The following is a 12,106-nucleotide window of genomic DNA, read 5'->3' as shown; positions in this document are numbered from 1 at the left end:
CCCACTAGTTGTCGATAAATGGTAGCATCCACTTCTTCACCTGAACTGGCATTCTCCTTCCCCCATTTGTTTGCTAGATGTGTCTCCATGGGTTTATAACTCTCGACGTAGAATCTTTGTAGTATCTCATTTTCATACTTGCCTTGAGAGACAAACAATTCCCCATCATCTTGCCATATTTCCAACCCAAGGAAGTAGTGCATGAGACCCATGTCCTTCATTTCAAATTCCCTTGCAAGGTCCTCCTTGCAAGATCTGATGAGCTGCTCATCATTAGTTAAAATCAAATCATCAACATATAAGACAATAATAAGAAATTTACATTCTACCAAGATGTGATTTAGGTTTGCATCCGCCTCACTTTTGGTGAAGCCCAAACCGATGAGATAACTATCAATCCTCGTGTACCAAGCATAGGGTGCTTGTTTGAGACCATACAATGCTCACTTGAGTCTACACACATGAGACTCCCGTTCAAATGTCTCAAAACCTTCTCATTGCTCGATGTACACCTCCTCCTCAATAATCGCATTAAGAAATGTTGTTTTTATATCCATCTGGTGGATCAAAGGTATCGTCATAATCAATTCTTAAATTGATATGTTTTTGTCTTAATTATTAATTGTCTTAAATGGGTTTCGTCTTAAGTGCCCATTGTCTTAAATATAAAGCTTTGTCTCAAACTATTTTTGTCTTAAATATAAAGTTTTGTCTTAAAATAATTTTGTCTTAAATATAAAGTTGATTTAAAATATTTTTGTCTCGAACTATTTTTGTTTTAAATATAAAGTTGTCTTAAAATGTTTTTGACTTTTCAAAATAAAATATTTCTCTTGTCTTTAAAAAAAATGTTTTAAAAGTTCCCTTGGTGTAACAGTATATCCAACCTACCCAAATGATTATATTGAATCAATAAATACACATTTTTGGAATTTCTCACCAAAATAATAAACTATGGTAAAATGTATGCCAAGTTTATGAATAGACTTTTTACTTTGTAATAATGACAACCAATGGTAAAATACAACATACCAAATAAATAAAACTAATTAAATTAAGCCCACCATAAAATTTAGTAAGCAAACATGTAAAGAAATGAAACAACCGGTCAAAGAATGCAATGCAGACGAGCACAACGCGTTCTTCCATGCAGGTTACGTTAAACAAAACACCTAGATTGCAAGTTCATATTTCAGCCATGCTTTTGATGAAAGGTTAGACTGATCATGTCCCAACAAATATATCGAGAAACTCCCCCAAAATCTGATCACGTAATTACCCAGATGTTTGGATAAAGATGTCCAAGCTTTGAAATGTTAATCTCCTACAAGACAACAATATATTATTTGCATACTCTTGAATGACCGATCATCAATAGAATATACAAATCACTGTCACCAAATGGCACTCAATATTTGATTACGCATAGCACATCCTTTGTCATGAAACCATAATCACTGCAAAGGAAAATGCTTTTGACACAATTGATTCATTATTTTTTTAGATGCTTCTCAGTTGCAATTGTTGTAGTAGGAGAAAAAAATGAGATGTAGTGCTACAGTACATTCCACATGTGCAAGATATGGGTGGTCCAAAATCCGTTTCTTGCTAAGAGAGAGTGTTGAAAAGAATGTAGCAAGAAAGATCAATTTGACTTTTTCCTTAGTCAAATTGAGTAAAATCGAAATTCCACATTAACAGACAACTTGGAGGCAATTATATTGACTGACATGACCTTGTCACTTAGTTAGCTCAGTAAATTCAAGTTAGAGGGCTTGGAGTTTAGTTATGCATGTGTGGTTGCTAAATTTTAGCAATCTAGTTTAGTTATTTTCAATTGTATTCAGGTAACTTCCCTATAAGTATTGTAGGAGTTAGTTGAAGGTTAGTTGTGCAATGGGATAGAAGTCTAACTCAAAGATCTATTAGTTAACTAATCAATCACCCCAAAATAGCTAATTCATGCATGGATTTCGAATTCCTCAACTAAATTGGAGATGAGAAGGTAGTGTAGCATGCGTTGTATACTAGTTTTGAATGTACTAGTTTTGCATGAGTAAGGAGACCAATCCTTAGGGATTGTGCAAGAAAAGAGGAGGTGTTTCCTATATTTTAGGAGCTAATTTCCTCAAGGATTCTACTAGGAAATAGGGAGCTGTTAGAGGCATAAAGTGGCTATGTGTTGGCCAGAGGTCCTCAGTTAGTAGGAGAACAATTATTCTTTTTCAGGTTGTGTTTAGAGATGGAGCAAACGATTTTAATAGTTTAAAAGTTCAACTAATTAATGCAAATAGGCTTGACGGGTTTTCCCCAGTTGGGTTCCCCTAGAAACCATTGTGTATTTGTGGTTTTTCTTGTTACATGTCTATGCACATTGTTCTAAATTGTGATTTCCATTCTGTAAATTAGTAGAGTAGAATTGTGTCTCTTGTTTTTCAATTTGAAATCTTGAGGAGTTGTAATTTCTATCAAATTTCTACATTCATGAATTTGATTATGAGATTCCACATCTTGAAGGGGGCATCCCTATCTTGGATCAATTTGTGGAACCTCCTTTTGAAGCACTCTCTCCCTCTCATGAAGCTCAAACAATTGATCAGAAAGACACTTTGAGTGATGTGTTTGAGAGAATTGGAAGGCTAAATCTTGATTCATCCCCAACTTAGTCAATTGAGCATCCTAGTCCATCTCATAATGGTGCTCCAAATTGGCTCTCCAAGAAACCTGAATGTGTTAGTCCTTATGAGGCTGGAAAGACAGGAACAAGAAGCTCTACTAGACAAAATGGAGGTGATGTAGACGATTATGATTCACCAGTTTATATGGGTGTTTTTCATGATTGTGAATTAAATTTGCTTATAGGTTTTGAACCAACTTCCTTCAAAGAATTTACCTCTCATGTTGAATGGAAAGAAGAAACGCAAAAAGAGCATGATGCTATGATAAATAATGGAACCTGGAATTTGATGGATTATACTTTGGGAACAAAATCGATATGCTACAAGTGGGTCTTCAAGAACAAGTATAAAGAAGATGGCTCATTTGACAAGCATAAACCTAGCCTTCTAGTAAAAGGTTTTGGACAAAAGCAACGGGTCGATTATGAGGATACTGCTGTCCCCATAACAAAATGGGCTACCATCTAGACTCTCTTTTCCTTGGTAGCTCATAACAATTGGAAAGTCCATCAAATGGACATAAAAAGTATTTTCTTGAATGGAAATCTGAAAGAGAATGTTTTTATGTCCCAACCAAAAGGATTTTTTGTGAAGGTTAAGGAACATAAATTATGTAAGCTTGTCAAACCCTTTATGGCCTCAAATAAGCACCATGATCCTGGTATGAGAAATTGACTGAGCATCAACTGAAGCTAAACTTCAAACATTATGATCTTGATGATGCAACTTTGTTTGTCAAGAAAGCTGCAAAACAATTGTATATATTGTGGTGTATGTAGATGATCTTTTGATTACGGGGAACAATGAAAATTACATTGCATCCATAAAGAAAGAATTGAGGAAAGGTTTTGAAATGAAATATTTGGGATATGTTCACTACTATCTTGGTATTGAAGTAACCCAAAATCTGAAGTTTATATTCCTCTCTCAAAATAAGTACATTGGAGATTTGTTGAACAAGTTTGACACGGGTTAGTGTAATCCTTTGACCACTCGAATGAAAAATAATTTAAAGCTCACATCCATTGAAGGAAATGAATTTGAGGATGCAATAAACTACAACCACCTTTTATGATGTCTCAACTACATGACTACTACTAGACTAGACATTTCATTTATTGTTGGAATCCTATCCAGCTTTATGCAAAGCCTTGTGATGTTCGTTTGTCTACTGCAAAAAGAGTTCTAAGCTACTTGAAGGGAATCTAATACTTTGGGCTCAAGTGTACATTGTTGGATGACTTCATCTTGATTGGATACTCTAATTCAAATCTTGATGGAGATAAAGAAAATGGAGTATCTGCCTCAGGTTATGTTATCAGTCTTGGATCAGGAGTTGTCTCTTGGAGGTCATGCGAAAAGTTAGTTCCAACATATTCCACAACTAAGGTAGAATATGTGGTAGTTGTAGAAGCAAGGAAGGAAATTGTGTGACTCGGGAAAATTATGGACGATTTGCAAGAGAAATAAGTGAATTATACTTCTCTTTTGGTTTACAAAACTTTTGAAATAAAGTTGGCCAAGAACCAAAACTTCCATGATCGAAGTAAGAATATCAATACAAAGTATCATTTGATTATACATCATGTTGAGGCGAAAACTATTCACCTACGTTGTTTTTCCACAAATGAACAGATTGCAGACCTCTTCACCAAAGCGCTTGGAAGAGAAAAGTTTGAAAGATTCAGAATGATGCTTGGACTCACGAACATCCCCTCATATTAAAAGGGAATGTCGATACCTAATCTTTGGGATTAGGAAATTGTTTTAAATATTATAAATATAAAAATAGAGTAGACAAAGAGACATTGGAATACAAATTCCAATAATCTCCATCTCCTTGTATATATTCATGATTTCTCTTAATGTAAAATAAAATTCATGACATTACTCAAACCAAGATTAGAACTAGTAAATTTTGATAGGAAACAATCAGAATAATGATTAAAAGAATTAGCCCAATGGAGGTGTAGGAACACACAAGGGAGGATTTTTCCTATCAAATCCTGAGACCATTAAGGAGGGCGTAGGTTGGCCTACCCCCTCAATGTACTATATGTGTGAAGGTCGTCACCTGTCATAATGGCACACTTGATGTTAGTTTTTTATCTCCCAATCCTTTGAATGTTTTGACTACCAATGTATTTAGAGAAAAGTGAGCATCAACCAAAAGAGAGTCTCTATGATATCTCTGCGAGCCCAAATTATGGTCTAGATTAGGGTAATAATTTGGTTCTGGGGGAATCTGTAGCGAAAAGCATAGAGTGGATAAGTGTTACTAAAATTTATCTGTTAGTGCTTCCTCTTGAAGGAAAAGTATTACCATCTAAGGTCTTTCTTATAAATGGTTCTTTCTTGAGGGATGCTCATAATAAAAATAATGTTGGTTTAAAGCATGCCTATGTTAGTTGCACAAATCCTACCCTTATTTAGAGGGCCACTTCGGCTCGGTGTTTCAAATTTGGCCTGCAAATAGGCATCCTACTTTGTTCTTGGTCTTGTTTTGGGGCAACAACATGTTCCTAGATTTGTGCATCTTTTTATCTCATTATTTTCATTTTCTAGGTGATAATGGGTCCTTTTATCCCTTCTCTGGTAGAGTTAGTGGATACCTTGGTTGGTTGTATTTCAAATGCTCCTTTACATTTGAATTATATTTATTTTCCTGGGATAATTTCCTATTAACTATTCACCCTTCTTTCATGGTGTTGGTTTTGTTTTATTGGTATTACTTTTTTTTTTCAATTATGTGGTAGGGATTTTGATTGTTTTATCTAAAATATGGTTTTGCGGATGCAATGAGAGTCTACACCTTTCTGTTCTTAATAAGTTTAACTTCGTTAGGTTTCAAGGTAAGTGCATATGTGGCCTTCTCAGAGTCGAAATGGTGTTTTTGATTATTTGGTTTATCATGCCTCATCAATGTGGCTTTTGATTCCAAGCCTTGGGGAATGTACCTAGTCTAGAAAGTCTCGCTCCAAAGCTCTTGCTTGGGAGGTGACCATTCTTTACTAAGCTATGATCCCTCCATTCACATAGGCTAATATTTAAAGGCTCTAAAGAAATGTTCGTAGGGACAAATAGGAAATCTTAGATTTTTACCTTTTGGAATAATTTTCTCAATGGTTCCTAGATTTTGGGCATAACAAGGGCAAGAGAAATTGGTAAATGAATATGGTCATTCTTCCTTGGCAGTTAATTTTTCTTCTAGATAAAGCTATCAAGGAGAAGCATGATGATAGAAATGAAATCATTTCCTTAATGATATTCAAGGAAATAATGGAGAATACAAGATATCCTATATACTCTAGAAGCTCACATGAGGCATCTGGAGCAACACATACAGTGTCAACTTAGTTTTTCGATACCCCTAGGTACTAGGTCAAACAACCCTGCTCTTGTGGAATCTTTTGAATCATAAATGGTTGTCCGTTTTTATATGTTTATGTTTTTTTCTGTCTTCTAGATATACCTTATGCTTGGTTGTGTAGTCTATGTTGTTGGATGTAAAAAGCTTGGAATTTAACATACCAGTGAACAAAAGTAGTGAGAGTGAGGCCAATGTACTTTTGTGAAAACTATGAAGAACGATGTAATCTTTTCTTTTAGTGGAAGAAACTCACAATAAAATGAAAAAAATAATCAAATATAAGTAAAATATATATACATTTAGAAAAACATGTAGCAAGATTGTAAACCATAAATATTCATATCCATTTTGTCTTAGAAATTCTTAATTTGTAAAGAGGTTTTGTTATAATACCATAGCTTATCAAAAGCACATGCCCAAATCCATAACTAATTTGATATGACACTTGTTCATATGACAATTTTTTTTTAGTTAATGAATTTAATTAAAAATGAAAAAAACATAGGTACTTTGGAAATAAATCTCAGCCTTTGGTTTTTGTATGCTATTAAGAATATTCTATGGAGGTTAAATTACTAACATCCACCTAATAATTATTAATAATTAAATCAAAATTGTAGAATTCCTATTGTAAAATAGGCACGTCTATCAACATAATTAAAGACATATTAATAGATAATGTATTGTTTTCTACTATGTAGTTGACAAACCCTGGAGATTGGTGACCACTACATCCGTGAAATATTTGTACCAGGAAGATCCACTGAAAGGGACCGCTTCCTATCAGCTCAACCACAAAGGAATATTTGTACTAGGGAGATCCACCTAAAGGATTCACTTCCTATCATCTCAACCATGGAGCCTCATCCCAAGGGTATTGAGAGAATTGAAACCATCACTTACCAATAGCAAAGGTGCTTTAATGACGAGGATTCGACCAATTGGGCTAATCCACGGGGTTTACATTTAATGTATTATTACTATTATATTATAGTTAATTATAAATATATATTATTAATTAAAGTTAATTAGGTCTAATTACATTAAATGTTGTAATAGAGACAATGCTTTTATTTCTTTTAAAACACTTAATCAACCTTTTATAAGTTATAAAGTAAAAAAAATAGAAAACTCGACAAAGTTATAATAATAAAAAAACCAAAAAATAACTAAAGATTTATTTAATCGCCCAAGAACACTTCAAATCTATTATTCAATAACATAATTAATAAATAAAATTCTTATATATATATATATAGATATAGATATAGATATATATATGCAAAAAAATATAATAAAATTATTAATTAATAAAACATCAATAATAGATTGTTATAATCTTACTTTTAATTTCATAATGTATCTCATTTATCAAAATCACCTCTCCCCTAATTTAGTGCAAATTTCAAACTTTGCCTACTTTAAAATCATAACCATGAAAATTAAACACGTTATTCAATATTGATGTAAACCTTCAATTTTAGGAAAACTTTACTATCAATTTGATGTTGACAAAGTATTTGGTGAAATGTCAGAAAGAGATGTTAATCTGGGGTTTGATAAGGATTGCAAATTGTTTTACAAAATTCTTGAGCCCGTGTGGCTTCCCAGGGGTGATAGGTATCCCTTGAGGTGCCTAATTACTTGTTTGGAACATGTAAAGTATGGTTTTAGGGTTGGGGATCTTCAAAACTTTCCCATGTTTGTTAAGTTCTTCTCTAGATAATCTATGTGCATCAAGGTAAAAGTGACAGACATTGTAGTTCCGGTAGATGACAACATTCATTAGATTACAAGAATCCTTGTGGGAGTGATTAGGCTCATCTATGAACGAATGCTACTGAGGATGGAAAATGGTCTCAAAAAGTATGGAATTAAAAAGGACACTAATGTATTCTTAGTTGTTGTTCTAAAAGGAGGTTCCAAGGGAAAAAATGCATCTTCTTTTTCAAGGCTCGTGTCTTTTAAGAAATCCCTAAAGCTGAATCTCAGTTCTCAGACTCCTAAGGAGCTATCAGGTCAGGATTTTATGGTGGAACATTACTTGGATACTTGATTGCTAGAGTTGAATGACATCATTAATAAGAGAACAACATATTTTAAAATTCAAGGGATTATATGTTGTTTTAATGGATTTTGACCCTTGACATCTACCCTCTAGGATAGGCCTACCAAAACTAGTCCCAAAATATAGATTTTTTATTTTTCTTGAAAGGATATTTCGTGGTTTTCTTCAAAGAGCTAGAAGTCCAAAATAATATTTTTTATTAGTAGCCCTAGTTTTGGGGCTGGGTTGGTCGCTTCATTCAACATGGTTTTTAGAGTTTAATGCTCCTACCATGAAGACCTTACCTATCCCTATTTGGGTTAAACTTCCAAACTTTCCTCTTTAATGGAGCTGGAGAGAGATCCTAGAGGATGTTGGTGACTCTATAGGTCACTTCATCAAAGTAGATAGGAAATATTGACAAAATTTCTAAGTTTCATCTGCATATGTATGGATGTGGACTTCAGTGAAGGTTTACTAGATAAAATCGTCCTCAAGTGGGAGGGTAAGGAGTATACCCAACCATTAGACTATGAAAACACAACTTTCAATTGTAGAATTTTACAACATCTTGGTCACCTTGAGAATGCATGTCCCCCATCAAAAGGGGTGTTTTGTAATGAAGATCAGATGAGAAGCTACCGTGGATGGAGAGATTTGAAGGTAGCATCGGATATGAAGATTTTTGCAAGTCAAAAGAAGAACAAATATCAACAATAGAATACATCTCGTAGCAACTAAGCCTCTCAAGTTACAATTCAACCCTATTACCATTGATTCACCCCTGAGTAGAGGAAAGTATTTTGGAAAGGAGAATGAGAGAACTTTAGCCATAATTGCACTTGTAATTAGTCAGATTCAGAGAGAAATTTAGCCATAATTTCATCTGTAATTAGCAAGCCAAATTGCAACCATGAATTTGATTATTCAAATAACGAGAAAGAACTATCAAATTCAGTTGATGCGGTTGCTAAAGTACTTCCTTAAAAAAAAATTAAAAGCAACATTATCCTTAATTTTGATAGATTTCTCACTAGAATGGATAGAGGTTCCCAAGAGAAAGGAGAGATACAATCCCAATTTAGCTTTTCACATTATAACTCCCGCTATTCTCTACCATTATCCTCTGTCCTTATCCTCTGTCCTTTTTCTAGTGTGTTTGATAGTGGGTCACTCCTGATATGTGCGTCAGTTACATTTCAAAATATTCCTTCTCTGAATTGAATTGTGCAAGTTGGATTGTATGCGTGGGAATACATGTACGCTATTCAAATCCCTGCAAGTCATTGTTATAGACAATTTTGTGCCTTACAACAACAAGCATGAATTGTCAATAATCCAAGGGATCCAAAGTTCCCTAAACATGATGTTCCTACCCCTAGAGGAACAAGGTCAGCAAACCAATAGCTCTCAGATCAGTTCTCCACCTGAAAACACTCAAAAACAAGCAATCCTGAAATCAAAGCAGGTGCTCCACAGGGTTTCTGCGCTGAAACACAACTGCTCCATGGTGTACCTGCGTTGCAAAGCAGGTAGAACAAAGCCCACCTGCGTTGGGCGAGTTTGGACATGTGGCACAGTGTGTCATTTCTTTGGAATCTTCCAAAAATGACACTTGGATCAGGTATTTCACCTTGTGATGAGTCTGAGGCTTTGTTTCTCCAAGTGGAAGCAAGGTTCACCAAGTGGACTCAAGAACTGAAGATTAAATGAAGAGAGAGAGGACACGAGGCAGCTACACATCAGTTGAAAGCTGACTCATCCTTTCTCAATTCATCTATATATTGAGCTCTCTCCTATGAGCTCAGGGGGCTGGAATTTTGTGCAAAGTAATGATATGCTGTTGGTTTCATTCTTGAGTTATTGGGAGATTGTTTGAGAGAGGTGAAGAAGAGCAATTCTTTCTGCTGGGAGGTGTTGCTGGGTTGGAGCCTGCAATGGTTGTAATACTCTCAGAACCTTTATTTCTTCATTAATAAAAGCTATTGAGGTTCTTCTATGTGCTTTTGTTCAATTATATATTGTGATGATTGCATGTTTGGTTTACACTAATCCATGAGCCAGTTATGATTGCATGCCTCTTGTAGTTTCCTTCTTTGTTATTGTGCAGGATCTCATTGCAGTTGGGTGAGCAGAACAACAAAGAGCTAGGAGCAAGTGGCCAAAGAGGAGAGTTTGGATTAGACATTAAGCGCAAGGCAACGGTTAGTGCTTCCTCCATTCTCTTTTGCTTTCATAAAGAAGTAAACTTTCATTAGTTTGTTTTGCAGTTGTTGCTAAGGAACTGTCACCCTTAGAGTGGGTTAAGGTCATCCGAGTCGGATACTTTTCCCTACAACAAACTGGCGACTCCGCTGGGGATTGTATCCATTTGATTGTGTTTGTAGTATCTTTGCTATTCATATCCTGAACCAAAGAGTACCGAATCGAAAAGCTTTTGACTATCAAAAGCGAAGTAGAGGGGCAGCTACTCTTGCTCATTTTCTGAGCAGATTCATGATTTGAAGAGCTGATCTACAAAGATCCTTGTAAGCTCTTAGTGATAGCTTTGCACCTTCTAAATCATCCCTTTGAGTGTGCTTGACTGAATGCTTCTGATTTGAGCAAAAACCGTGCATTTTTGAGAAAATTATGACCCGGAGACTGTGAAAACGCAATTCTCGTTTTCCAAAGCAGGTAGTACACAGGCTACCTGCTTTGCAATGCAGGTCCCGAACTGACTACCTGCGCTTAGAGCCAGTTTGACTGTGCAGAGCCTGCGTTGACCCAAATTTGCTTAGTGCATTTGGGGTTTCCTCTTTTCTCTTGCCTGTTTTCACTTAGTTTTGCTGCTAAGTGTCAGTCTTGTACCTTGTTTGAAACCAATATTACTTGCCATCATTCAGCCTCTGTTATATAACGAAATTGTACTTGTTCTTTGTATTTCTTGCTCATTTACAATTTCCCATAACGAAAAGTAAACTAGTCATGCTTTTGGCCTCTTAGATCTGAACCTGTGTTAGGCGTTTTGCTGGTCTAAAGAGTTAGCTTGTTTGCTGTCCATAGCTGATTAGTCACTTTACTTTCGTTAGTATGGTTTGATTTCATGTATTTCCAGTGATTAAGCAAGTGAATCTTAAGGCGTCTTTCGATTTTGGACAAACTTGTTTACTTTCGCTTTAAATCGAAATCAAAGTTATATAACCACTTTCTTTTTGTAATCCATCCACATTAAGAAAGGGAAAAGAAAATACATGCATTGTGCATTTTGCATTTGAAAAAAGTTTGCATGATGATTTAGGAGAAAGTGCATTAGTTTGTGCTGTATGAACTGTGTGAAAAGAATTTGCTTTTCTTCTCCTTCAGTAGTTAAGATTTTCATCAGTCAAAAAGATTTGAAAAAGCTTGCTTCTCATCTTAGGCTGCATTTAGGAATTTGTCATATACATCTCGTGGTGAACCTTGAAAGGCAAACTTTAAAAAAGATCAACTTAAAATATACTAAATGAACCTAACAACGCATTTGAAACATAACGCAAACATCTAGAGGTCTAGGTAGAGACGTGTTTCGGCGTCGTTAAACATAGTGACTGTCGATCTCTACGAAGGTGGGTGATTCCTCCTGAGAGTCGGTGGCACTAATACGGACTTGTGCTCCCATGTACCGTCGAGTATATATTGGGAGACCCCTATAGGCAATTATCCTTTATCCATAGGAAGCCGTGTCGACTGCCCTACTGATCGCGATGCAGTGAACACAGCATTCACGAAGATCGACCACCCGTACCGTAAAACGTATTCTGTGGTTTCGCGAAAAGTTTGGCACACCCTCTGCCTAGAACTCCAGAGCAGTTTCTTTTGGCCTTTTTCAAACTCTATAACTGAAAAAGTCCATCCGAGCATTTGTCACTTCGGGCTCGTTAATACATCGAAGGCGACTAGAGTCATCTTTAGCTTTTTCTCGACTCTTAAAACATGAAAAAGCAAAGTTATGTTTAAAAGCGTCTAATAAAATTCATTCAAATCGGAAAC

Source organism: Pinus tabuliformis, chromosome 2_1 (genome assembly GCF_031772625.1).
Source record: "Pinus tabuliformis cultivar Carrire ecotype Pingquan chromosome 2_1, CPIR1, whole genome shotgun sequence".
Classification (NCBI taxonomy): domain Eukaryota; kingdom Viridiplantae; phylum Streptophyta; class Pinopsida; order Pinales; family Pinaceae; genus Pinus; species Pinus tabuliformis.
The sequence above is the reverse complement of the archived record's forward strand: the minus strand, read 5'-3'. Positions refer to the sequence as shown.